At 43.7% G+C, this 27,376-nt stretch overlaps 1 pseudogene; it reads right to left on the bottom strand.

The window, feature by feature from the left end:
* Nucleotides 1-17,152: 17,152 nt before the first annotated feature.
* Nucleotides 17,153-20,557, bottom strand: LOC122131279 (annotated as a pseudogene).
* Between the last annotated feature and the right edge of the window lie 6,819 nt (nt 20,558-27,376).

Genomic DNA, 27,376 nt, shown 5'->3' with positions numbered 1-27,376 from the left:
CCCGACCGGCATTATTTAATAACTGAACGGGTTGCCATGGCGCAGCGAGAGTAAAGTAAAAAATAAAAAATTCTTCCTATTACCTTGCTGCTTTTACACGTGAATTTCCCTAACGGGATTAATACAAATGTATCTATCTATCTAAATCTTTGTTAGGAAAGGGATGACATTAACAAGCCATACTTTAATCTATCACTGTTTAATCTATTTGCATCAGACCATTTTTCAAAACCAGTTTTAAAAAGTGTCAGCAATAGCCTATATGAGCAAATCTGGCGTGAAAAGATTTTTATTATAGACGAAAGTTTCAAAATGGTCTGTAATAAAGATGAATGTTACGTTAGCTTTAGTCCTGTCACACAAAGATAGCGATAGCTAGCGTTAACGTTACTTCAGAGGTTCAGTACGTGAAGGACAAAGCCCTCAACACTAGCCTACATTTGTTGTTAGTAATAAAACCATGAAATTGGAAGCAATTGTAAACCATGAAACATCCAGGATCCACAGCACTTGCATTGTGGTCTCTCGTGCTCAAGCTCAGCATCTCCATAAAGCACAGGCATTTAAAGAACTCAGACATGTCATGTTGCACATTGCTTTGTTGCACTGTTCTAAACTCTTTATTATCAATAACAAATATAATTATTTTCCGCTTAACCTACAGTCTGCTCTGACCACTGATTTTATAAACCACCATAATGTGTTACTGTGCAGATTAAATGTAGGCTATGCGGCTAGGCTAAACGTTGCTAGTTGGAGCTCGACCACTGTCATATGCAGGGACGTGCGGTCATATGAGGCAGGTGAGGCATATAGGTGTAATTTCTGCATGATTCCAATCATTTCGAGCATTTTTATAATCCAAATCGCTGAATTCGCTGAATTTGCGCATGTCCTATTCAAATAGACAGGAGAAAACAAGGGACGTGCGGTCAGGTTAGGCACCATGTATTGTCTATGGGAGCTAGTGAGGCAGTGCCTCACCTAGGATTGCGCAAACGCATGCGTAGAACCTTTGAGCTGAGCTCAAAACGCATTGAAAAATCATGTAGGTGAGGCACACAGTACCTCTGCCTCAATGAAGGGGGCGTGCGAGAGCGCACCTGTCGGGGTTATGCTGGGGAACGTTGCTCTTCTTCTACACTTCTGTGGAATGGAAGATTTTATTGCTAAGCTGAAGCAGTTCTCAAAACTGGACTTTCAGTCCAAATGTGAAATGATTAATAATGGGAGACCCATGCCGGAGCTAAAAGGTATGCTTCAAGCGACGGGACAGAAGATAACTCGATCGACTTCTCACATTCAAAGCCAAATTCCTTTGAACATGTTTGGAACCTCAAGAATAAATTTGGTTTTGAACTTACAGCGGCAGCTCCGTTGATATCCCATTATTTGTCTTGGGATTGTTTTATGTCTATGTGAAGCCATTTAACATCACACAAGTGGTTGTGATCACTTTGAACCCAAAACTGCTTTTTATTGGTGAGCTGATTTTGAGAAATTAAACTTAAATTGTAGGTAAGTTGTGTTTCCTGGTTGCAATGGTTATCCTGTTGCTACGTTAGCTAATTAGCTAGCTAAGGACACTTAATAACCTTACGAGTTAATCGGAAGAGTTCAATTTGCATGAAATGATAGCTGGTTATCTAGCTGATGTTATAGTCTCCTCGATTTAACTATTCAAATTATAATGGGAAAAGGTAGAAACCCTCAGGGTGCTTGTGCAACTTCGTAAGAGTTCATATTCATGAGTGCATAATATTTACACATGAGTTCATCACAAGCTAGCAGCTGCCTACTGTATGCACCTTACCTATGTGTGTGTAAAGAATGCTGATATGAAAAACAACCAGTAGTCAATGTGAAAGCTGCCAATTGAATGGTGATCTTAGATACTCTATTGGGTTTATGTATTTGTAAATTTGACTCTGAAAGAATCAGTGCCTCACCAGCCACGAACCTCACCGCACGTCACTGGTCATATGTCATGCTCCTGTCTTCTTCTCCGTTTTCTTCAGTTGTCTGTAGCACTGTTAAAGCGCCACCAACTGGCGTGGGGGATGTACTACAGCGGATTCAATCGGATTCGCTGGGTTCATGCACGCGATTAAAAAGTGGATATGTGTGAAAAATGAATCCGGGTTCAGGCAAACTAGACTCCGTGTGCATGGGGCCTGACACTGGACGTGTAAAACACGTAGCGAGAACAGTACACAGCCCTAACTAAACTAAACTAAAGTTTTTTTTTAATTGTCCCGCTGCAATTAATACGCCGACGTCAATCAATAGCTATTGTCTATAAAGGAAAGCATTGCCATAGAAAAAATATAAATCTCCCGTTCATTGCGCCCGACCTGTCAGGTCTCTGCGCCCCACACTTTGAGAAACACTGCCTTAATGCAAAGCACCCGACAGAAAGCAGTCCCAGGTTAGATGGTCGCCAACCCACACTCCACGACTTCTCTAGGAAAATAACTAGACCAGTCCGTGAAAAGCTTACCAACTGTTGAGTTATGTGTTCTCATCAAATGGTTATTTGTATTATTTTATATTGCTGAATTGTATTCATATTGTGTCAATTATACTCAGGTTATGTCTTATGTAAGTTATGGGGAAATGTACTAATGGGACTCTTAATTTGTTCCCCGATAAATCTATAAGAACCCCTGTCGTTTCCTGTGTAGCTCATACGGCTTTGAGCCATGCCACAGATACCGATGTTCTGACAGTACTGTGAGATGTTTAGTAAGCTAATAAAGAAAACTTTACGTTTCTACTTTGAGTGACCTTTCATTAATTATTAATGAATGACGGTAACATATTCCATATCAACATGGATCTAGGAGAACAGAATTCAACACCAACGCTGTAGCAGTTTGGGTTGCCGGTGACTGTCGGCCCATCAACATAGTTGAAGACGGTGGGCTGACTGAGGTGATTTGAATTGCTTCAGGGGACAATTCTTACGATTTACCGTCGAGGGGCACCATTGTGTCTCGCATAGGCATTCCTTGTATGACGCCGAGAGAGCACGAAAAAAATACAATTGAACAACAGTGTCTAAAATACACGCTGTCTGAAGTGATTACTCGTTAATTTATAAGATTTAGTTTTTTAGAAGAAAAACAAACTTTTAATCGCGATGAATCTAGATTAATGAATTTCAAAATGTAAGATGAATTAGTTAGAGAGAAAAAAACGAGGGTCAGTTGAGTTTATGAGCACCGGCTTCTAGCTCTCGGCTCCGCTGCTAAGGAGTAGCCTACAGCAGCGCATATTTTCAAGTATAACCATTGAACGGATCCCGTTTAACTGCCACAAGAGTTGTCCATCTTGTAAGTTTAACTGCCACAAGAGTTGTTCATCTTGTAATAAAGATCTCAATGAGGAAACACGCTGTGTTTTTCTATTTTCACTTCATTTTAATATAGCCTATAAATAGTGAATTTTAATATAAAAATATTAATGATTAATCGAAAATCGATCGTTAATTCTCCCAACGATTGATTAAGACAATTGAATCGAATGCCCATCCCTACACACACAGGTCACCAAGGTCTGAACCTATTCAACACACTTTCAGTGCTAAACCGTGCCACTTGGCTCACTTAAAACCTAATTTCTTTCTCCAGAACACTTTTTACTCTTTTGTCTTGTTGCTCTCAAGCGCATTACTCCCTCTGATGTAATGGAGGGTTGAGATTCATAATGGCACTCAGATTGACTTCTCAGACAGGTGCAAATATGCTCAAAAGTAATTAATGTACAAAACAGAGTACATGTACACAAATTCGAACATGGGAACATATTAGTATACTTTATACTGTTTTATACTGTTGTAAAAAATATCTTTCTCATCAGTCAGTCACAAATTGAGGGCAGTGTTAGCCTTTTAGCTAGTATTAGTCAAAGTATAGGCTACTTACACAGAGTTTTTTTGTCCATTTGTTTTGAAGCCTGTACTAGGGTACAATAAAAGAGAGAGAGTTCAGAGTAATGTCTTCTGATGTCTTTAACGCCGCTACATGCCGTCTACACACTTCCTCTTCCTGACACACACAAAGAGATGTCCGGCTTCACTTTCGGCTTCTGCTTCAGTGGGGGAGCCAGATGTTTTTGATCTGTTGGCTTCCCCATCCCTAATACCAGAGCAGCCAACTCACACGGTCTCGCCGTGTGACACACGCTTTTGCATGTTTTCACACGCACTCACGCCACACATCCAGACGCCTTCATTCTTTTTCAAACTCCCCGAGGGTAGCTGGCGCTAAGGAGTGGTGCAATGGTTAGTGTTGTTGCATAACAAGTAGCTAACGTGAGTTTCAATTCCTGGGCAATGTAAGACGCTCTTTGGATAAAGGTGTTTGTTAGTAGCATTTTGGATCACTGTCTCATTACATATACAGCAGTAATCAGAATCAGAAGTACATTTTCACATACAAGGAATTTGACTCCGGGTTTAGTGGCTCTCAATGTACTTACACTGAAAATATACAGTATAACACAACAGTTTAGGATAAAATATATATATAATATAATAATAAAATATAATAATTTGTAGTCAACTGTTCATTAGAGTGACGGCAAGGGGGAAGAAACTGTTCCTGTGTCTGTTGGTTTTGGTGTACAGAGATCTGTAGCGCCTGCCAGAGGGGAAGAGTTGGAACAGATTATGTCCAGGGTGTGAGGGGTCTGCAATGATTTTCCCTGCCTGTTTGCTGGCTCTGGAGGAGTACAGGTCCTGACACATCCAGACGCCTTCATTCTTTTTCAAACTCCCCGAGGGTAGCTGGCGCTAAGGAGCGCATCTGTAACCCTATTCGCTGCATAGACATCTTATTTACCCCAATAAATCCCGACGTTAGCCACAGAAGAAGCAAAGCTGCCAACTCACAGGTTTCGCCGTGTGACACGCGCTTTTGCATGTTTTCACACGCACTCACACCACACATCCAATTTCTCACGCCAAAAAATAAAATCTGATTTTGGGCCGAGACGCGTTCGTTCCTTTTCAAACTCCCCGAGGGTAGCTGGCGCTAAGGAGCGCATCTGTAACCCTATTCGCTGCATATACATCTTATTTACCTCAAGAAGTCCCGAAGTTAGCGACAGAAGAAGAGTTACAAAGAGAGACAAACGCGGTAGAAACTCTGGGAGGTTTGTGGTAGTCCTTCCAACAGTGAGCTTCTGGTTGGATTTCTTGCAATATGTGTCAAGCTGTGATTGCTGCATCAGTATGTTAAACCATTTATGTTAACCTGATATGCTGTATCTGTACAGGGAAAAAGTTGAACATTGGGTTCACAACCAGGGCTAAACTTAACAGATATGATCTTGATGAGGGTGACATCACACCACGGCAGGTGTATTCATTCCATGAAGCTGTGTTGAGTTTCCTAACAAGTGCTGTGGGCTATGCACTTAAGAAGCTGCCAATGGAAGAGCCACTGATCAAACACGCAGAATTTGTAGATGTGCGGCAGAGGGCTGAAAGTGGCATTGAAGATGTCCAGTACTTTGTTGAAAGGTTCGTTTTTTTCCTTTATTTTTGTCTATCATCTTAGCTAAAATGCTTATGATGAGGTGTGTTCATTCCTAAACTGCACATGAATTATTCTTATATGGCTTTTCCTCAAATGCCAACAGCCTCCCTTCAGGACGAAACTGAGATGGAAAGCTTCTGGGCTGGAATGGCAACACGGAAACATAAGGTATACAAGGTATACTTTTTTTTTTTTTTTTGGCAGGTGTGGCTTGGCTACATATGTTGCTTTTATTGATGCATGCATATGCATGTTGTATCTGAACCTTGTTACAGTATACTTACAGTATTAATCAAAACAAAATATGGTATGTTTTTCCATTTTGTTCTTGGTTTATTTTCCATAGGTGACAGGAGCCAAATAAGTCATCAAGGCCTCCAAGAGGGCCACAGGCCAGTACAACCTTGCCCACAGATCTTAGAAAATGACTAACCAGCTTCTGATCTGCATCTGATACCTCATTTTTTGTTATTTTTGTCATGTGTTGATCCATTGTATTGCTTAAAAAGGCTACTGTTTAAGCACTTTATTTGTTACACTTTTTTGTTTGATGGAACGTGTGGTGGGAGGCTTTGAATAATGAAAAATATTTCTCCCTAACTAATCTTGTCTCATTTTTTGCTGAATACAATTATTAACAATCTAGGTTAGGTTTCAGTTAAGAATTAGTTGAATACCACTGTAATCAAAATGTCAATCAACCTACCTTGGTCAAATCTTAAACACAGGTCTATTAATTAGGCTATATTGTGGTACATAGACAGTCATTGAGGCACATCAATAGTTTTGTGGCTGTGGCTGCGTGAGCGGCCAAATTTTGGTCACCCCCGGCAAAATCTCACTCCAAGGTTTTTGAAAAGTTGGCAGCTCTGCAATACTGTAGATGCCACTTTTGAGTGTGGCAAATTTACACTGTGATCAGTGGTGCAATGGTTAGTGTTGTTGCATAACAAGTAGCTAACGTGAGTTTCAATTCCTGGGCAATGTAAGACGCTCTTTGGATAAAGGTGTTTGTTAGTAGCATTTTGGATCGCTGTCTCAATACATATACAGCAGTAATCAGAATCAGAAGTACATTTTCACATACAAGGAATTTGACTCCGGGTTTAGTGGCTCTCAATGTACTTACACTGAAAATATACAGTATAACACAACAGTTTAGGATACAATATATATATAATATAATAATAAAATATAATAATTTGTAGTCAACTGTTCATTAGAGTGACGGCAAGGGGGAAGAAACTGTTCCTGTGTCTGTTGGTTTTGGTGTACAGAGATCTGTAGCGCCTGCCAGAGGGGAAGAGTTGGAACAGATTATGTCCAGGGTGTGAGGGGTCTGCAATTATTTTCCCTGCCTGTTTGCTGGCTCTGGAGGAGTACAGGTCCTGGATGGTGGGCAGGTCGGCACCAATAGGCTTAATCATTTCTGAAGACCTGACTGTCCGTTGTAGTCTGTTCCTGTCCAGTTTAGTGGCCGATCCAAACCAGACAGTGATGGATGTGCAGAGAACAGACTCAATGACTGCAGTGTAAAACTGGATCAACAGCTTCTGAGGCAGGTTGTAGGCTACTACCTGAGCTGGCGCTGGAAGTACATTCTCTGCTGGGCCTTTTTGATGACTGTTTTGATGTTTGGCTCCCACTTCAGGTTCTGGGAGATTGTGGAACCCAGAAACCTGAAGGATTCCACAGCAGACACAGTAGGCTACTGTTGAGTATGGAACCGTGGAAATAAATCGTGAGCTGAGCATTACAATTTATGTCAGTACTCTCGTCAGGAGCCACAGAATACGCACTGAAACGTTTGCCTTTGACACACAGCTAGATTTATTTTCCGATAATGACCGCCGGACTAAACATTTTCCTGCTTATTATTCGGTTACTTGTCAAAACGATAGAAGACATTCCTCCAAAATACCTATTTTTAATGATTTTGTTGCCATTTTATGATTTCCGCTAGGAAAAAATTGTTCTTCACACAAATACAACTTTAAATGTTCAGGTGTTGCATAGCAACCCATTACTTGCTGACTTCAAGTAACAATGACTTTCCGTTACGTTACATTACTGGCAGGGGCAGTTTTTCCTACAGGCGGCATAGGCGGTCACCTAGGGCGCCACTCAGAGGGGGGCGCAAAAAACTGCGCCCAGCAAAAAAAAACAAGAATTGTGTTTGTTTTTTGCTGGACAGAGTTTTTTTTGGTCCCTTTTCTATATCTCCAACCAATATTTTGGCATAAAAAAAATCTAACATTAGGGTAAAATTAGCCAAAAATCGAAAACAGAAGTGGTACGTACGTCCTTGGTGTTGTCAGAATGCTAGCACAGTGAGGCGTTTGGTTAGAGTGTGTGTGTGTGCTCAAGAAACTTTGAAGAACAAAATAATGAAGAGGCAAAAGCCATCCGGGGCGCAATTTAAGAAGAAAAGAAAGGAAGAAGAAGAGAAACGTGCCAAGGAGAAAGGTAAATCCTTAAATCCTGTTCTAGCCTAGAACGAATACCAGATAAGAAAACGTTCACAAATGCGTGAATTGCCCCCGGCACTTTAGTGGAGTTAAGAAGAAAAGATGTACCTTATCATTGAAAGTTTTCCTACTCCCTGTCACATAGTTCTTTAAGGATTTTACAGAGGCGGGTATATAAAGATGATATGTCCATTTATTCTACATTATACAAAAAAAGACATGATTAAAATAGGGGCGCACATATAAAGCCAATAGCCAGCGCAACAACACTACACATATCTTACTCGTTGCATAGCACACCCATTAAGGAAGCCAAACACGGCAACTTGTCAACAAGTGAGGAATACTGGTAAAAATCCAAGTGTTGTATTGTCAACTATTGTCAACTAGCGAATGGATTGAATATGTAATCTTGCTAGTTAGCTAACGCTAGCTAGCCAGTGACTTGTGATGTTCCTTGTTATTGGGTGCCAGGAGTGAAGCTCGCCTGAAGAGCGCCAAATGTGCTAGGGCCGCCCCTGATTACTGGACTACTTGCGGAATGATATTGTGATGAATGTAGCGTCAATTACGTGATGGCTTGTCATGTGGTTGGTGACGTGACGAAGTGATTGAGGATGTGAGACACCTGGACAGAAACTTTAAGAATAACATAGTGTTTGACTCTTTTTGTGTGTGTGTATCCGGGACGCCGGTGACGGGAGGGTCTCGATGGCTGCCAGACTGAGGGAAGTTAGCCAATTGTTTTAACGTGTTTTCATGAACTGTGTGTGTGGGGGTGTAACGGAGTTATAAATGTACAGTACATAGATAAAAGTGTGAGTTTCGCCATAAATAGGCGTGTTTTAATAGTGTTGGTGTTTTAGAGCCACCTTTGGGGATGTGACGTACTGCAGGTCTGCAAGATATATTCGCGTGCCGTTACCACAACCAGACAGAAGAGATATGCCTGTCAGCGGTAGGTCCACAATGCAAAATGACCATCACAATTTGTAAACGTTTAGATGCAGTGAATGGCGAGAACTTCGACATGTAACGTGTATTTTCTATGATTAGTACTGTATGTATTGTGTTGGTTTGTAAAGCAGTTTTGTCAATGGGCAGAAAGTTTTACTTGAACACAAGGTTCATTGTACATACTGTGATTAGCTAGCTAGTTCGCTGGGAACTTCCCACTCACGTTCCGTTAGCTAGCTAAATATTAATAGAATAGTAATAATGGAATATGAATAGCCATACTGAACCTGATGTATTTGTCATTTTATTTTACTTGTGCAGATGCTGCGTATGTCAACCGTTGTTTGTTTATGATACTCCAATGCCAAAATGTGTGTATGTGTGCATTGTTGTTTGAATTGTTTGTGCACTGGTTTGCTAATCACAGCCATCAACTGAATTGTTTGTGCACTGGTTTGCTTTTGTGTGATTTAATGTGTTGTTGTATATAGCCAGACAGAAGAGATATGCCTGTCAGCGATGCTGCGTATGTCAACCGTTGTTTGTTTATGATACAGAATAAAGTTGGAAAGCTGCAACTCCGTCTCTGACTGCAATAGCAGACCTGCCAACATGTACGCATTTTGCGTACCTGGCACGCATTTTGACATCAAAGTACGCTGGTACGAGTTGATGCTCTAAAAGTACGCATAACGTTCAATATTGCATTGCCGGTTTTCAACAGGTTCAACCTTCAAAGTCTGTCTGTGTCGAGTCGCCAAGGCGTACATGGGCAGCTGCAGCAGAGGAGTTTGACCAATCACAGACCCACAGACTATCGTTACTATCCTCTGTTTGACCCTCGAAATCAGAGAGTACTAGGTTACACTGCAGTCAGTAGAATCAACCGCTGTTTAGGTCTCAGTTAGCGATTTTTCATTCATTCACCACAGGCTAACGTGCAAGAGGCACAACGCATGCTCGCCGACCAGATACTGTGTGTGGAGCGGACCAACCCGGACTCCTTAGTTATTGTCCTCGGCGACTTTAACAAAGGAAATCTCACCCGCGAACTCCCCAAATGCAAACAATTTATTAAATGCCCGACCAGAGAGGAGAACATTCTGGATCACTGTTACACCACAGTAAGCAGTGCCTACCACGCCGTCCCCCGGGCTGCACTGAGACTCTCGGACCACGTCATGGTCCGCTTGATTCCTGCATACAGGCAGAAACTTAAACTCTGCAAACCTGTTGTCAGGACTTCAAAGCAGTGGACCAGTGAGGCTGTGGAGGATCTTCAGGCATGCTTGGACTGCACAGACTGGGAGGTGTTCAGGACTGCTTCAAACAGTTTGGACGAGTACACAGAGGCTGTGACTTCTTATATCAGCTTCTGTGAGGACAGCTGTGTTCCATCACACACCAGGGTGAGTTACAACAATGACAAACCCTGGTTTACAGTCAAACTCAAAAAGTCAAGGTTGGAGAAGGCTGAAGCGTTCAGGAGTGGGGACAGGGACAGATATGTAGAGTCGAAATACAGGTTTAGAAAGGAGGTGAGAGATGCTAAACTACTGTACTCTGAGAAACTTCGACACCAGTTCTCAGCCAACGACTCTGCCTCTGTCTGGAAAGGGCTTAGGTTGATTACCAATTGTAAGCCTAGAGCCCCCCACTCCACAAACGACTCACGCCTGGCCAACAACTTGAATGAGTTTTACTGCCGCTTTGATGGACAATGGAACAGTCCTCACACCATCCCCCGTAACACCACCCTCCACCCCCAGCCCATCAACTGCAGCCCCCCCACCTCAGCTAAGGCCAGCGCCTTCTCCCAACTGCCCACCTCAGAGCCCCCTCCCTCCTCCCCCTCCACAGTGACGACTCTCTCCATCCTGGAGAGGGACGTCAACAGGCTATTAAAGAGACAGAACCCCCGCAAAGCGGCCAGGCCAGACTCTGTCTCTCCAACAATCCTGAAGCACTGTGCTGATCAGCTGTCTCCGGTGTTCACAGACATTTTTAACACCTCACTGGAGACATGCCACGTACCAGCCTGCTTCAAGACCTCCACCATCATCCCCGTCCCCAAAAAAGCTAAGATCACTGGACTCAATGATTACAGACCCATCGCCCTGACCTCTGTAGTGATGAAGGCATTTGAGCGCCTTGTGCTGCTTCACCTCAAAGCCATCACTGACCCTCTCCTGGACCCCCTGCAGTTTGCCTACAGAGCCAACAGGTCTGTAGACGATGCAGTAAACATGGCCCTTCACTTTATCCTCCAGCACCTGGACTCCGCAGGAACCTACGCCAGGATCCTGTTTGTGGACTTCAGCTCTGCCTTTAATACCATCATTCCTGCTCTGCTACAGGACAAGCTCTCCCAGCTGAGTGTGCCTGACTCCACCTGCAAGTGGATCACAGACTTCCTGTCTGACAGGAGGCAACACGTGAGGCTGGGGAAGTATGTCTCTGAGTCCAGAACCATAAGCACCGGCTCCCCTCAAGGCTGCGTTCTTTCCCCTCTACTCTTCTCCCTGTATACAAACAGCTGCACCTCCAGTCACGGATGACACCACCCTCATTGGGCTTATCTCTGGTGGGGATGAGTCCGCTTACAGGTGGGAGATTGACCATCTGGTGACCTGGTGTGGCCAGAACAACCTGGAGCTAAATGCTCTGAAAACAGTGGAGGTGGTTGTAGACTTTAGAAAGAACCCAGCCCCACCCACCCCCATCACCCTGAGAGACTCCCCAGTCGACACTGCGGAGTCCTTCCGCTTTCTGGGCACCATCATCTCCCAGGACCTCAAGTGGGAGCTGAACATCAGCTCCCTCACCAAAAGAGCTCAACAGAGGATGTACTTCCTGCGGCAGCTGAAGAAGTTCAACCTGCCAAAGGCAATGATGGTGCACTTCTACACCTGCATCATCGAGTCCATCCTCACCTCCTCCATCACCGTCTGGTACGCTGCTGCCACTGCCAATGACAAAGGCAGACTGCAGCGTATCATCCGTTCTGCCGAGAAGGTGATTGGCTGCAATCTTCCATCTCTTCAGGACCTGTTCGCCTCTAGGACCCTGAGGCGGGCAGGTAAGATTGTGGCCGATCCCTCCCACCCGGGTCACAAACTCTTTGAGGTTCTTCCCTCCGGCAGGAGGATGCGGTCCATCAGGACCAAAACCTCACGCCACAAAACCAGCTTCTTCCCGGCTGCAGTTGGCCTTATCAACAAGGCCCGGGACCCCCACCTGACCTGGACTCTTATCCCACCCCCACACCCTAAGTCTGTGTTACATTAACACACATTACATTACATTGCACATTGCTCATCCACATTGCACTCCTGTTTTGCTTTTTGCACTCTACTTTCCACTTTTTTTTATATTCATTGTTTATATATTTTTATCGTATATATTGTGTTTTTTGGTTCTTATGTGTAGTACTTTTCTTATGTGTAGTACTTATTTGTGATTTTATGTTATGTGTAGTACTTATTGTGTTTCTATGTTTTTATGTTTACTGTATGCACCTTCACACCAGAAAAAATTCCAAGTAGGTGTAAACCTACTTGGCAATAAATCCCATTCTGATTCTGATTCTGATACTTACCTAACTCTCCCTTCTCGCCCATATCTGGCCAATTCTTCAAGTGAGGACATTAAACAAAGTTAAAAATCACTGAAAGGTAAACTAATGAGTAATGCAGAGATAAGACGTTAAATTAATTTATTTTAGCCCAACGATGTTAACCATGCGGTCTTCATATCATGTTCGCCATCGATTTAAAATGGTAAATAGATCTAAGTGGCTTGGCTTTGTTACAAATGGTTTGACGTTACGCTTTCTTGGTGTTTTGATATTACTAATTTCAGAAAAACTCTTGTAGTATGCTACCATGGCAGAACCACCGGATAAAAGAAAAAGATTGCATGCACCTCAAAAAATCATTGATAGTTACCGGGAGAGATGGCCATGCCTCTGTTCTTTTCAGACTTCCCTACCATGCTTTCTGCACAGTGTGCAATGTCAATATTGACATCAGTCACCAAGGAGCAACGGGTAACGAACACAGTATGATGCATATTATCAGAGAATCATAGGCCTACCTGTCCGATGTTCTCAAGTTCATGCTCGAAGACCGCGACAGCTTTCTACCTTGTCCACACATAGGCCTACGCACAGCTATTGTCATGTCACAGTGTAATAGGCTATATGTTTCTACTAATAATACGCTAATCAGTTGAGCTGAATTAGTTCTATGCACGGTTCGACAGGGACAACACTGGTCAGCTGCCTCTGCCCCTACCCTCTGACGCTGCTGCATCCACTCTTAGCCCCCACGAGGTCAGACTCTGCTTGAAAACCATCAACCCCAGGAAAGCGGCAGGACCAGATGGTGTGGCAGGCCGCGTACTAAGGAATTGCTGGGACCAGCTGACAGAGGTTTTTACAGACATTTTTAACCGCTCTCTAGCCCTTTCACATGTCCCCCCATGTTTCAAAGCATCAACCATCATACCTGTGCCAAAAAAGACTGCGGTCACATGCCTGAACGACTATAGGCCAGTGGCTCTCACCCCCATACCTGCTAAATGTTTGGAAAGGCTGGTCATGAAACACATAAGAGGCATCACACCAGCTTCCTTTGACCAACACCAATTTGCCTACAAAGCGAACAGATCTACAGAGGATGCAGTCGCCCTGCTGCTTCACACTGCATTGGAGCACCTGGAGCAAAAGAACACTTACATCCGTATTCTATTTATAGACTACAGTTCTGCTTTCAATACGATCCTTCCAGGCAAACTCATCTCCAAACTTCAGGACTTAAACCTCAGTGCTACACTGTGTAACTGGGTATTGGACTTCCTGACCAATCGCACACAGAGAGTACAGCTGGGGAAGCACCACTCTTCGAATTTGACCATCAGCACTGGCGCCCCACAAGGTTGCGTGCTCAGCCCACTATTATACACTCTCTACACCCATGACTGTACTCCCTCCTGCCCATCCAACTACATCTTTAAATTTGCAGATGACACAACAGTGCTTGGCCTCATCTCCAACAACGATGAGGCTGCCTACAGGCAAGAAGTGGGAAACCTGGCAGCCTGGTGTTCTGAGCACAACCTCAGTCTCAACTTAAAGAAAACAAAAGAGATGATCATTGACTTCCGGAAGTCTGCTCAGCACAATCGATGGTCCACTCTACATCCACTCTACATCAACGGGGAGGAGGTTGAGCGAGTCACCTCTTTTAAGTTTCTGGGTCTAACGCTGACGGCGGAGTTGTCCTGGGACAACAACACAGCTTCCGTCTTGGGGAAACCCCAGCAACGCCTCTTCTACCTCCGGAAGTTGAGGAAAGAACACCTTCCTCAGAGACTACTGAGCAACTTCTACCGCTGCGCTATAGAGAGTGTGCTGACATACTGCCTGAACGTATGGTTCTCCAGCTGCACAAAGGCGGAGCAGGCAGCCATCCAGAGGCTGATTAAAACAGCGGGCAGGATCATCGGAGCAGAGCTGCCCGACATCTATTCCATCTCCTCCTCCCGATGCCTGCAGCGTTCAAATCGCATCCTCACGGACCCTTCCCACCCTGCCCATTATCTGTTCCCGCTACTCCCGTCAGGGAAAAGGTTCAGATCAACAAAAGCGCGCACCTCCAGAATGGCAAAGAGCTTTTACCCTTGTGCAATAAGGCTTCTCAACAGCTCACCCAAAACCACCCCACCTCCCCCCCGGCCCGGCCCGGCCCGCCCCCATAGACTGCACTCTTAACACTCCACCCTGCAACTATTGATGCACCTCAATGTATATATTTCTTTTTTAATTTACTCAGGGATATTTATTTATCTATTTATTCATTTTTATCTATTATTATTTAGCTGTGGCAGTTAATGTCCACAGCAACTTAACTTTTTAGCTGTCTGTTGCTGCCTCTACTGTCTCGTTGTTTTTGTGACAATGACAAATAAAGTACTTTGAACTTTGAACTTGATCAACAGGCCTACAGGGTATCGTCTTCCTTTCCTCATCAACAAACCCTCAGGCCCATTAAATTAGGAAATAACAGTTCTGATCATCAACATCATGAGATCAATATGTTCTTGTGTTCTCTATTATATAGCAAATAAACAATGTTCAATAGGCCAAGAAAGAACAATATTTCAGGATTTTATCTTAATTTCCCCAGAAACCATCCAGACTTCTCCTTTTTTGTCCCCGAATACAAGTGCAAATACATGGAACATTTCCACAGAATTGAGTAATCCAGAAATTGTGGACTTTTAAATATCTTTACATGATATCCTGCACATTATGGTGAAGAAGGTTGAAGACTCACTCCCTGTCCAAATATTCCACACACTTCAAAACTCACTTTTTTTCCATTTATTTAGAACTACATTTAGTCATTTGGTAGACGCTTTCGTCCAAAGTAACTTACAAGTGAGGTACAATACAAGCGCGTAGCCCAGTGGTTCTCAAACTTTTTCTGTCATTCCCCACTTTGAACAAGGGGGCCTTTTCAAGCCCACCTGTCCCTCATCGCTCCAATAAAATGGTAGGCCAAGCTTAAAAAATTTGTAAAATTGTCAAATTTATTGAAATTTTCAATTTTCAATTTTCTTTTAGGTTAATTTATTGGTGGATCAGCTGTCTTTTTCGCCACTTGTACTGAATCGCCAACCTTTTTTATTTCGTGTCACAAATGTATCCATAACGTCAATATTAGCCTACCGCCCACTACACTTTCATGCTCCGGGAAAGCTTTTTTCATTGTCCTGCTGCAATTAATATGCCGTTGTCAATAAAAAATTTCGCACTATGGTTCCAGGTCACATTTTCATCCCGGTCCCCCACCTAATGTTAATACAGTGTTGTAAAATGGTGCGTCTCCTATAATGTGTAATGTTTAATGGAGCAACACGTAGGCTACAGGGTGGGTGTGGTAGAGCGAGAGAGAAAGCGATCGAAAGAGAGAGAGCGGTGCACACGGATAGATCAGATGTAGCGACCGGAGCAAAGTTATGTTGCTGTAACGTTGAACGCTGTGCAACCAGTGGGGAGAATAAATCCTTGGGCCAAATCAAGTTGTCATTCATTGGCTCATCAACCGCAGACCGTAGGGGAAGGGAGATAACCCCGGAGTTATATAGAACACTTCTGTCAGAAATTTGCAGGAAGGAACCCAATCGCAGACTAGATGCAGGGACAGTTCAAGGTTTATTTACAAAAGGATTTAAACGCAAAAGTCCAAAAGGCAAACACACAAAAGATCCAGGCAAAAACTAGATTTTCCAAAAACACAGGAGACACAGAAGATCCCTACTTAGGGACCCAAACACAAGCAGAGCAAAAACATCGAAGCAAGGCAGAGCAGGAATTCAAGAAAGCACACAGCTAGACAGGACTCTCACCATACTAAAATTGCCAAACCAACAAGAAACACAAGACAGACTGAACTTAAATACCAAAGGGGGAACTAGACAACAAGACACAGGTGAACTAAACAAGGGGAATTAACAAGACACAGGAGAAACAAATCAGGCAAACCAAGAGGGTGATAATTGGGAACAGGTGAGGGGTGGAGACACGGACAACAACAAGGGAGCACATGGCAGGATCAAGGAAGTACAAGGACTAGACAAAGGAATGAAACAATGGCAGACATGAAGTAACAAAAGGATGAAGGGGAAACAAAGTAAAAGCACGGGACAAAAACAGAGCACAGACCTGACAACTTTGGCCCTGGAGCAGTAAACAAAAGTGTCCCCTGTAATCTACGACTATGACTAGCAGGAAAGGTTAACAACAGGCTAATTAATACAATACAATACTTAATAGGCTAATTAATACAATATTTCTTTGTTTGAGTCTGGTTGTTTAGTGCGAAAGGGGTGTATGATCGTTATTGTCTATAAAGGAAGGCATTGCAACGGGAAAATCTCCCGTTCATCGGGTCCATTCGCGCCCCCCCTGTCACGTCTCTGCGCCCCACACTTTGAGAAACGCTGGCGTAGCCTGTCAGGTGCTGTAGAACATTCACCAGATTCAGCTTCACCAGATTAAAATGTCAGGTGGCTTTTTGTTTTGACAACAGGAACTTCACACCGCACCACAGGACAGTAAATAGTATATCTAGCAGGAATAGTCAATAGCACAGCGATGCATCACGGAGGTTGAACAGGATCCAGCTGATGTTTGTGTTCTGTGTTTAGTTAGTTCAGGCTGTTGTGTCGTGATTGACAGGCATTTATGGCTCATTGATTTCAGAGTTGCAGTCTCTCATGGTCTTTGTGTTTTACGTCAGGGGGTCACAGGCCTGGAGTACTGTAGTGGTACCTCGGCCTGCATGCTCCTATGTCCGGCTGTGTGTCGGGTGTTTTGGAGACGGGACTGCTGAGTGGACCAGAGAGACAGACTGGAATCAGGGGGCAGTAGTGGGGGTAAGAGGAAGGGCAGTATCCTTACTTGGGGCAGATAAAGGAGAGAAGTATGTCAATTTCGTTTTTAATGATCATTGGGGCAGGATGGATGTTCTCTGTGTTGTAGTGACAGGCGGTCATCTGCCAAACGTCCAGGATGTAAACTCCCAAGCCACGGAACGCTTCTCGCAGGATTCGATCCAGCTGCATGGAGAACCAATCACTGCCATAGATATCCTGCAAAATACACACACACACGCACACACATACACACACATAATAAGATGAGCGTACAGCAGCCCAGAGGCTCTTCTAGAGAGCCCTGAACTGTTCCATCCGTATTTCACATCAGGTGTGTGTGTGTGTGTTCATGAGTGAGTGGCTGTGAGTGAAGGTTGCATAACTTTTTGTATGGGTGTGTATGTTTTTAGTACCACTGTCAGCTACACACACACTCACACATGCACAAGCACACAGGCGCACATGCTCTCACACACACACTCACACACCTATGCACGCACGCACATCATTAGGGAATTTGGTAATAATCCATTAAACATTTTGTACTGAACTCTGTTGGCCTTGCTAGACTTATTGTACTCTCAGCTCACAAGCTAGAAAATATGTGTGTGGGAGTGAGCAGCAAAGATACAGACAGAGGAGGAAGACTTCAAAGAGGAAACCTCCATTTTCTATCCCAGTAGTAAGTAGTCTAGGCGTGCTTTATGCTGATGCTGGGTACACACCAAGGTTATGGACATTTGAGTTCAACAGCCAAGACACACAAGGAGACACACACTCACATGTGAGTCTAAACTGCCAGTTCCGGTGCATGTGGTAAGAGAAGGCTGCTCCCAGTGCAGTACATACACAAACACACAAGGAGACACAAACACACAAGGAGACACACACTTCCACACTCACTCATACAAGGATACACACACAGAAATACAAGGATACACACACAGACACACAAGGAGACACACATGTGAGTCTAAACTGCCAGTTCCAGTGCATGTGGTAAGAGAAGGCTGCTCCCAGTGCTCACCTTGTACCCCGTGTTGGCGGACTTGATGATGACCTTGGTCTCCGGCGCCCGCCTCAGCAGCGCCACGACCGCGCGGCGGACCTGCGACACCCGGTTGGCGTAGTAGGAGAGCGGGAAGTCGGTGAAGTGCGCACACATGTTGAAGATGACGATGGTGTGCGGGCCAGCGCAAAGGGAGTCCGTGCGAGCGGTAGTGCAGGTCGATGTTGTTCTGCACGTCCACGGCCATCAGGGGCCCCACCTGGTTCTCGGAGTGGAGGTTCATACGCTTCAGAGCTGTGAGAAACAACAATAGTGTGTTACCCACGCCTTTGCTTGATGGACAAACAGCTAGTGGTATACAGTATATATATTCCTGATATATGTGACAACATGAATTCCATGCCTTATAGGGTCAAAGATTTAAGATGCAGTATGTATTTACTGATTTCAAAATATACCTTGTACATCTTTAAAGAGAGAACTAAATCTTCTCCTGTGAACAGCCCTGTGTGATATTTGTGTGTCTTACTAGGAACGGCCTGGATGAGGTAGTCAAACCACTGTCTGCTGGTGGAGTCTCCCATAATGTAGATGTGCTTGTCCTTCAAACACTGGCTCGTGTCATTCGCAGCAAAATGACGGGCAGCACACACAAACGACGTCCAGACGTTGTTAATGTAGAACCCTGATGGTATTGGTGTGGGCAGCCCAGGTTTACACGACTCTCTTGACCCTAAAGGAGAGACAGTATGGGAGTATGACGTGAGGGTTAGTGTGTGTGTGTGTGTGTGTGTGTGTGTGTGTGTGTGTGTGTGTGTGTGTGTGTGTGTGTGTCTTTTGCACCAGGGTGGCTCTGCAGTCAGTTCCAAAGAAAGTGGAAAAACATACCAATGGTTGCATTGGAGGCAATGACTCTAATAAAGCGTGAATCCCCCTTGAGCCACCGGTTCACATGTTGACTGTGGAGAGACAAAGCCCATTAATATGACTGACTATCTTAAGATCTCAGACAGGAGACTGCTGCAGAAACAGCAACACAGACAATGACAGTCAGTTGCAAGCCGCCAAGGCTACTATCCTGTAGGGTTGGCCCGTTCATAAGGATGAAACAGAGTTAGCAATCAGAGAGTAGGCTACTGACCTATGCTATTACATGCAGTTTTCCCTATGTTTTTGCATTAAGGGAGGGTATGGCGCTAGCTTGTATATCATGGACCAGATGAGTGCTCAAGTGATTCTGGCCTGGTGCTCCTCATGCTGTTAACAGCTGTCAACCCATTAACAGATCTGTAGAAATTAAATAAAACAAAATAATGAAATGAGCTGAACTGCATAGAATTTTTTTTTTAATAAAATTACCTTTAATTTGTCTGAATAAACCTTTGCCTGGAAGAAATCCCCTCCGTAGCTTTTTGGAGTTTTAGTAAAGTCCTTGGCAACGATGGTGACGTGGAGCTCCTCCCCCACATAGTAACTGCCCTTGAGGTCATTAATTAACGAAGGCTGAGTGGTCCGGACTGGTGCTCATGTTTGCGGTGGTAATCTGGCGGTCCGGTCCGCCCCAGTGGACCAGCTTCAGCATCCGGTCCCACTCATCCGCACTGAAGCCCGGGTCAGTGAGTCCGTTGGACCTGGGCACGTGCAGCTGCGGGAGGGGCCTGGGAAGAGGCCTGTCACCTTTCCTGTCTCCACAAGTGTATGACCACATCACCTGAACAGACATAAACAAACAGTAATTTCTCTCCCCAACATGCCCTGCATCGTCCTGCAAAACCATGTCTGCTATTCTGCAGCAGAGCAATATCTAGGTGGACACCATAATTTGGGCCAGTGGTTGCACAATTAACAGACTTTTCAACTGAGTTCTTATATACTACTTACTGAAATACAGTGTCGGATATAGATTCAAATGCATGCTTGTGTGGTGTTACGTCCCTGGACATTGTCTGTAGCCTATGTATACTGTTGTGTCTTTCCGTGTTTTATAGACAGCCCAGCAGAAGGCTTAATTGCTGTTCCATCCTTATTGGGTGCGCGAGCAGAGCCGGCCCCTTTAAAAGGCGCTTTGTTACGTTACCCGGGAGTTCGTTCTTGGAGAGACGCATTCGCCGTTTTTGCTGCGACCAGCATTGCCGCATTATCTAGGAGCCTCGGTGCCTCGCCTAGCCCGTCAGACATTCCACCAGTCTCGGAGTGAGAGTCCGAGAGGGAGGCCCAGGATTCTTTGAGGCCTATTTCTGGAGGCCTATTTGTTTCTTTGCTACTTTGAGTTTTTTGTTGTTTCTATTTTTGTTGTCTCCCCGTTTTTCCATTATTCAATATATTTTGATTTAGTTTAAAGATAATACATTATTGATTATTTTTGCCCTATCCGACGTTGTCTGTCTTGTTTACGTTGCCTGACCCTAGCAGGGAACATAACATGTGGCCACAGTTTTCTTACTGCATTATTTTTAGAGGTATATTTTGTTAGCAACATTATAGTTGATAGCAACCCGGGCCACTCAAACCAAAATCAACCAATGTACAACCCTTGTCATACCCAGGTTGAGAGCTGATAAGCTAAACATGGAAGTGGTATCTGTGGCTGGGGTATTGTAGAGCAGAGTTGTACGACAATGTCTGTGTGGTTAGGCAGTTGACTGATAAGGCCAACAGTCTGACAGTTACTCTTTTGTAAGAGCAGTTACCCACACAGGGCAGAATAATCTCTCCTAGGGCAGAACAGTTTTTCCCTAGAACGGAATAGTCTCTCCTAGAACAGAACAGTCTCTCCTAGAACAGAACAGTCTCTCCTAGAACAGAACAGTCTCTCCAAGAGCAGAACAGTCTCTCCTTTATACTTTAAAGGCGACCATAACTCTGAAGTGGTATAATAACATCATTGACAAAAACAACAAGTATTATTAACTATTTTAATATTTTCATGGTGATTTTGTGTTTTTCTTTGTTTTGTTTTGTTTCTGTTAATTTAATTTTCAGAGTTTGTGAATGCTACAGTACTTCATTTCAAATGATGAAAGTGGTTTATCTTTAAATGAAACAAGCACTTAATGCATGCATCCTGTCAAATTGGTCTCTGTGCTTCAACACAATTAAAAAAGAACAAAATAAAACATTATTAAAACAAACAAATATCAACCCACCCAGGCAAACAGAAGTCCGAGTGACAAAATCACAAACCCATGCTGCAGGATCTGTGCTAAAACAAGAAAGTTCTTCATCAAAACTACAGTTGTAACTCAGTTCAAAAACTATAATGGTACATTTAGGTAGGGTGACCAGACGTCCTCTTTTACCCGGACATGTCCTCTTTTCGAGACCTAAAAAATGCGTCCGGCAGGGATCCCAAAAACGTCCGGGATTTTGCCTCGTCGGATATTTGTGTTTCTCTGGGTCTTTCACAAACTAGTTATTACGTCCTTACAAGTTTTGTCCACCTTCTTGCGCGAGCTCTGACTGTAGAGAGAACTGTCATTGGTCGACCGCTTTCAGCGTGGTGCCAGATAGGAATATTATCCTCCAAATGCGATCGTTTTGTGCCTTTGGTACTGTGATGAATGTAGCGTCAATTACGTGATGGCGTGCATTTGGTTGGTGACGTGATTGAGGATGTGAGACACCTGGACAGAAACTTTAAGAATGGCATGGTGCGTAACCAGTGGCGTATCTATCCCTAGATAGAGCTGGAGCTGGAGCTGGAGCCCCCCCCAAAAGTTTCCTTATTTTTTATTTTGAGATCGTCAAATTAACACCTAACAACCTATTTAGTGAACTTATTTTGTTTAATTTTCAGAGTTAGAAATAAAATAGACTCGAGTAGCACAGGAATCCCGCCTATTTGAGACTGGTGGCAAGTGCAGGGCTCTGTTTGGGAGTGAGTGAGTGAGTGAGGGAGTGAGGGAGGGAGTGAGGGAGGGAGGGAGGGAGGGAGGAGCGAGCGAGCGAGCGAGCGGTCATAACGTCTAGTAAACAGACTTGGAGCGACTGTCCGTCCCAAGCTGGTGAAAGTTGCCATAATCAGCTGCTGGATATAAAGGTATAGCACATGAAGTTTTAAATAGTAAAAGAAACGAAATGGTTAAATCACGAGTTAATTATAGATGTCATGGCTCTCTTTTATCATGCCGGTTCATTGATCCTGTGGGTATGCTACCCTACTCAGTAGCTCCACCAGCTATAACTAGCTGGTGAACTCTAGCCTACAACGTTAACCTACTCACTTGAGCTGCAAATCCCTACCATGCTACAGTATAATTAGCACCTATCTCAGCAGATGTCTTCAATATGTATTTTGTTGTGCCATATTTTGAATCTAAATGTGTTAATTTCTCTTCCTAAAGCCCAGTAGAGGACACTATTTAAAAGGATATTTTCAAAACATGTCTTATGGGGGAACACGCCCCCAGACCCCCCTAGTTTTACTGGGTCACAGGAAAAATAATAAGTTTTATCTAGGGGCTTAGCCCCCCCCCCAAAAGTGGGAACCTAGATTCGCCCGTGCGTAACCTCGCTGTTACATTACAATACGCCATTTCCAATCTGGCAACACTGAGCACCTTGCCGCCTCCACTAGTTGCATTGTTTACAATAGTACATGACATCTGCATGTAAAAAAGATGTCAAAACGTCGTCGTGCGAAGGGGGCGGGGTCTTCTGCATGTGAAAAATATGTCAAACTCCATCGAGGGGGAGGGGGCGGGGTCCCGCGACGAAGTGTCCTCTTTTTCACGAACTCAAATCTGGTCACCCTAATTTAGGCCGCAATGTGAACACTTTTCGTTTCAACCCGCTCCACAGTCGCGCATCTACACAATCTTTAGCTCATAAAAAAGAACGAGTCGTGCTTAGCTACCAAAAAAAAAGTTCGTCGCTGACTTTCCAGTCAATTTTTGGTGCGTCTATGTTTTATGCCGAACTAGTTTCTTCAGAGCGCACAAGGATCTTGGTCGCGAGTGCTGGCACTTTTCGACACGTGATCGTTCTACACCAATGAGGTAGCTGCTTTTTGTCAACAGAATGGCAAGATGGCGGCTCCCGTGGTTAGATTCAACGTTACCGATAAAGAGGAAAACACCCGAACATCCTCAAAAGTGGGCTAAATTGATTCTAAATAGTGCTGTATACATAGCCGCGTCCCATAAGAACAATGAGGCAAATATACGATAATGTTATGCTTATGTTAAGTCATTTAGATCAAGTTTGACATACCCGGGAATACACCTTACTGACGATCTAACATGGACTGTGAACACCCAGCACACACTGAAGAAATCAAGGCAAAGACTGTACTTCCTACGTCAGCTGAAGAAGTTCAGAGCATCAGCACCCATCAGCTGTGTGTTCTGACAGCATCATCACTTGGTATGGGAACTGTACAGCCTGTGACTGCAGTGCCGTATCATCAGAGCACCTCTCCCTATTCTGCAGGAGACCTACAAGAGAAGACTACGTACCAGGGCCCAAAGTATTGTAAAGGACTCCTAACATCCTGACCATGGACTTTTCAAAACACTGAGGTCAGGCAAACGTCTCTGCTGCTACAAGACCAGAACAGAGAGACTGAGGAGGAGCTTCTTTCCTCAAGCATTCCGTATCCTGAACACACACAATGACTACATGCTTTACGTTAGTATTTCTATGTATGTGACAAATAAACCTCCTTCCTTGTATCAATAAAAGGCAGTAATTGTACTTATACCAATGACCATTTGTTCGTTCGTTCGTTCATTCATTCATTCATTCATTCATTCATTCATCCACAAATGAAAACAACACTGATGAACCATAAAAACAATCTTTATGAAAAATATGAAATATGATATATAAAACTGTACAAAACTAAATAAGAAATAACAGATTAAGGACACTCAGTCCTCACTGTCAGTGTCAGGAGAGTTATCTTCCAGTTCCTCAGTTTCTTTTGTGTTGGCACAATTACAGCAACGACATAAGTCTGTGTAACACAGTCCTGCAGAAAAACAGGAACATCTTCCTGTCTCACAGGCACCTTTGCAGCCGCAGTGTATCACATGCAAAACACTGTCAGGGGCCGGATTTCTGGTCATCCAGGTGCACGGTCCCATCCTCTATTTGCCAACCACATTCAGCAGGTGATGGAGCACTTATATTTTGTTTGCTGATGACACCTTGGTAATGTCAATGATACGTGTCCTGTTGCCAGTCCCTGTGAAAACATATAAACTGCATGGCAAATCTGTCTGCACACTTACAGCAATGACTGCCACATCAGTGTCAGAGCTCTTGATAATGACAGCTTTATGCTCCCGTGCAGCATGTTGTGCATGTAAAAACAACAACAGGTCTTCAACAACACGAACAGACTGTACACCCTCCTTAACAGTCACACAGTGACATTGATTTGTATGTGCGATGTACAAGCAGAGGTTTTTGCCCACTAAGGTCTGCATTTTTCCATGCAACATACAGGAATTCGGCAAGTGCTTCCTTATTTGTTCCTTCTGAGAGAAACTTTTTCCATTGGGTTGGGGTCCTCTGATCCGGGTCGAAGATTTGTATGCGTTGTGACCCTGCATCAGCTCTACGTGACCGTTCTAGGTTTTTGATACTGATGGGGGAAATCACGAGTCAGCCTCTTCTTCAACATATCCTGTCTGCAACACAACAAAACAGTGACAATTAAGAGTCACAGGAGTATCATGAAAAGCAGAGAGTGGTGGAGGTGGTACAAGACATTACAGGCTAGAACCTATCTGCCATACAGCACATTTAACACCAAAGATGCCCAAGAAAGGCACACAACATCACTAACCACACCACACCACACGCACACACACACACACACACACACACACACATCAGCTATTCTCCTTGTTGCCAACTGGTACATGTCTGTACAAACAGCAAGACTTAAAAACAGTTTCTCAGGCCTGTCACACACATGTTGTGTAAAGCTAGACTTGCACATGACAAATAATAAGACTTGAGAGAAAAATGCATTGCAGTTACCTGTAGTTTGAAGCATCAAGACCTTCATTTGCTTTCACCAGTTCAATGAAGGCCTTCCTCAGCTGGCCCATTCTCAGCACCTCTTGGTTGACAAGCAGCCTTTGGCGAATGATCCTCTCACAGAATATCTTATAGCCGAAATCAAACGTGGGCTCATTCCTAGAACACATATGAATGAGAAGGAAAGAAATGAATAAGTGTTGTGATTGTGTGCACATACAACAGAATGCAGATTGAATGTTTACTTATATAATGTTAAGTTAGTAGCTCCTTGAAATGCAATATAATAAATAACTTACTGTTCTTTCTCTGGTTTTTCAGGCCTTGTCAAAAACCTGGTGTACTGATTATAACAGCCTTTGTGGTACTGCACCTCCAGAGCCACACAGTCTTTGTCTTTTATATGCAAAAGAATACTTTGGTCATCCTTCAACTCTGCAGCTTTCTGCAATTGGCCTTAACAAAACAAAAAGGATAACTCAATGAGTTCTCACACATAATTGTACCTTTCAGTCACTCAACCACAGTGTGTGTGTGTGTGTGTGTTTACCTGCTGTTAATGTTTCAACCAGCATCCTCGGGAATATTTTCAAACTCCACATCAACACAGTGTTTGAAGTTCTCAGCCATGTCTCGAGACTCACCCTCCAACCCGAGCCACGTTTGTAGGCTTGTCCTGTATGTATTCCATCGTGTAGTGGTGAAATAATGTACCTCCTCGTGCTTGACTGAAGTAATATGCATAAAACAATGTTTGTTTTTTGATTTATTAAGACATTCCGGTGTATTTTCTTCGTCTTCCGTACTGCTCGACGAAGGCATGGTGGACGCATCTTGCAACTCTGTTGACAAAAAGCAGCTACCTTATTGGTGTAGCATGATCACGTGTCGAAAAGTGCCAGCACTCGCGACCAAGATCCTTGTGCGCTCTGAAGAAACTAGTTCGGCATAAAACATAGACGCACCAAAAATTGACTGGAAAGTCAGCGACGAACTTTTTTTTGGTAGCTAAGCACGACTCGTTCTTTTTTATGAGCTAAAGATTGTGTAGATGCGCGCCTGTGGAGCGGGATTCGTTTTCTAAAGGACTTTTCGTGCTTCACATTGCGGCCTAATTAGTTCGTCTTCATACAAAAAAAATACAGGTGGAATTCAGAAAAAATGTGTTTAAAGATCTGAATAGGATGATTTAACACATGATTCATCAGAGCTGTTTCCTCTTACAGTACGGAGCCAACTTAATGACATTTAACTGGTTACATTTAGTCTACTGCAGAATGAATAATTTGACCAACTACTCACGCCTGCACAGTTTGGGTATCCGTGTGTGGGTCTTTGATTCCATTCCACTTCTGATTGCTTTGCGTGGTGCCGCAAACTTCTCTTCAGTGTTTGGTCTCAGTGCCTTAATAAGAAGTGCTGAAAGTACTGGATGGACTGTGTTTTGTGGCCTGTGTGTCTGTCCTGTATTTTCAATTGTAAGAATTCATAAACATCATTCTATCTAAGGTCATTCAAATTACATTATTAATTTACAGTTCCAAAACAAGGTCAGAAGATAATCTGCCACAGAGCGAAACAGTCCCAGTCCCTGCTTCCTTTACTGCCATGAAACCCTCACGTGTACAAGAGAAGTTCAGTAAATCCATCCAACGTTTCCCAGCATAGAAGTGAAGTTTACTCTACCAAGGTTAACTTTACATTATGAAAAAACCTTTTAAACAGAGTAAGCTACGAAATTTTAGAGTAAATGTTCCCATTGTGTTGCCACAGTAACGCCCTTCCTTCCTAGTTTTGTCCCTGCTGTCCCTGCAAGCACACGTCACTGTGCCTGAAAGCAGCGATGTCAGATGTGTGTGTGTGTGTGTGTGTGTTGATAGTATTTAATTTTATACTGATGGAAATTGATATTACCATTAATTTATATACTTACCATCGCATTGCAAGTATGTTCTCCTGTGTGTGAG

This window comes from Clupea harengus, unplaced genomic scaffold, assembly GCF_900700415.2.
Source record: "Clupea harengus unplaced genomic scaffold, Ch_v2.0.2, whole genome shotgun sequence".
Lineage (NCBI taxonomy): Eukaryota > Metazoa > Chordata > Actinopteri > Clupeiformes > Clupeidae > Clupea > Clupea harengus.
The sequence above is the reverse complement of the archived record's forward strand: the minus strand, read 5'-3'. Positions and strand labels throughout refer to the sequence as shown.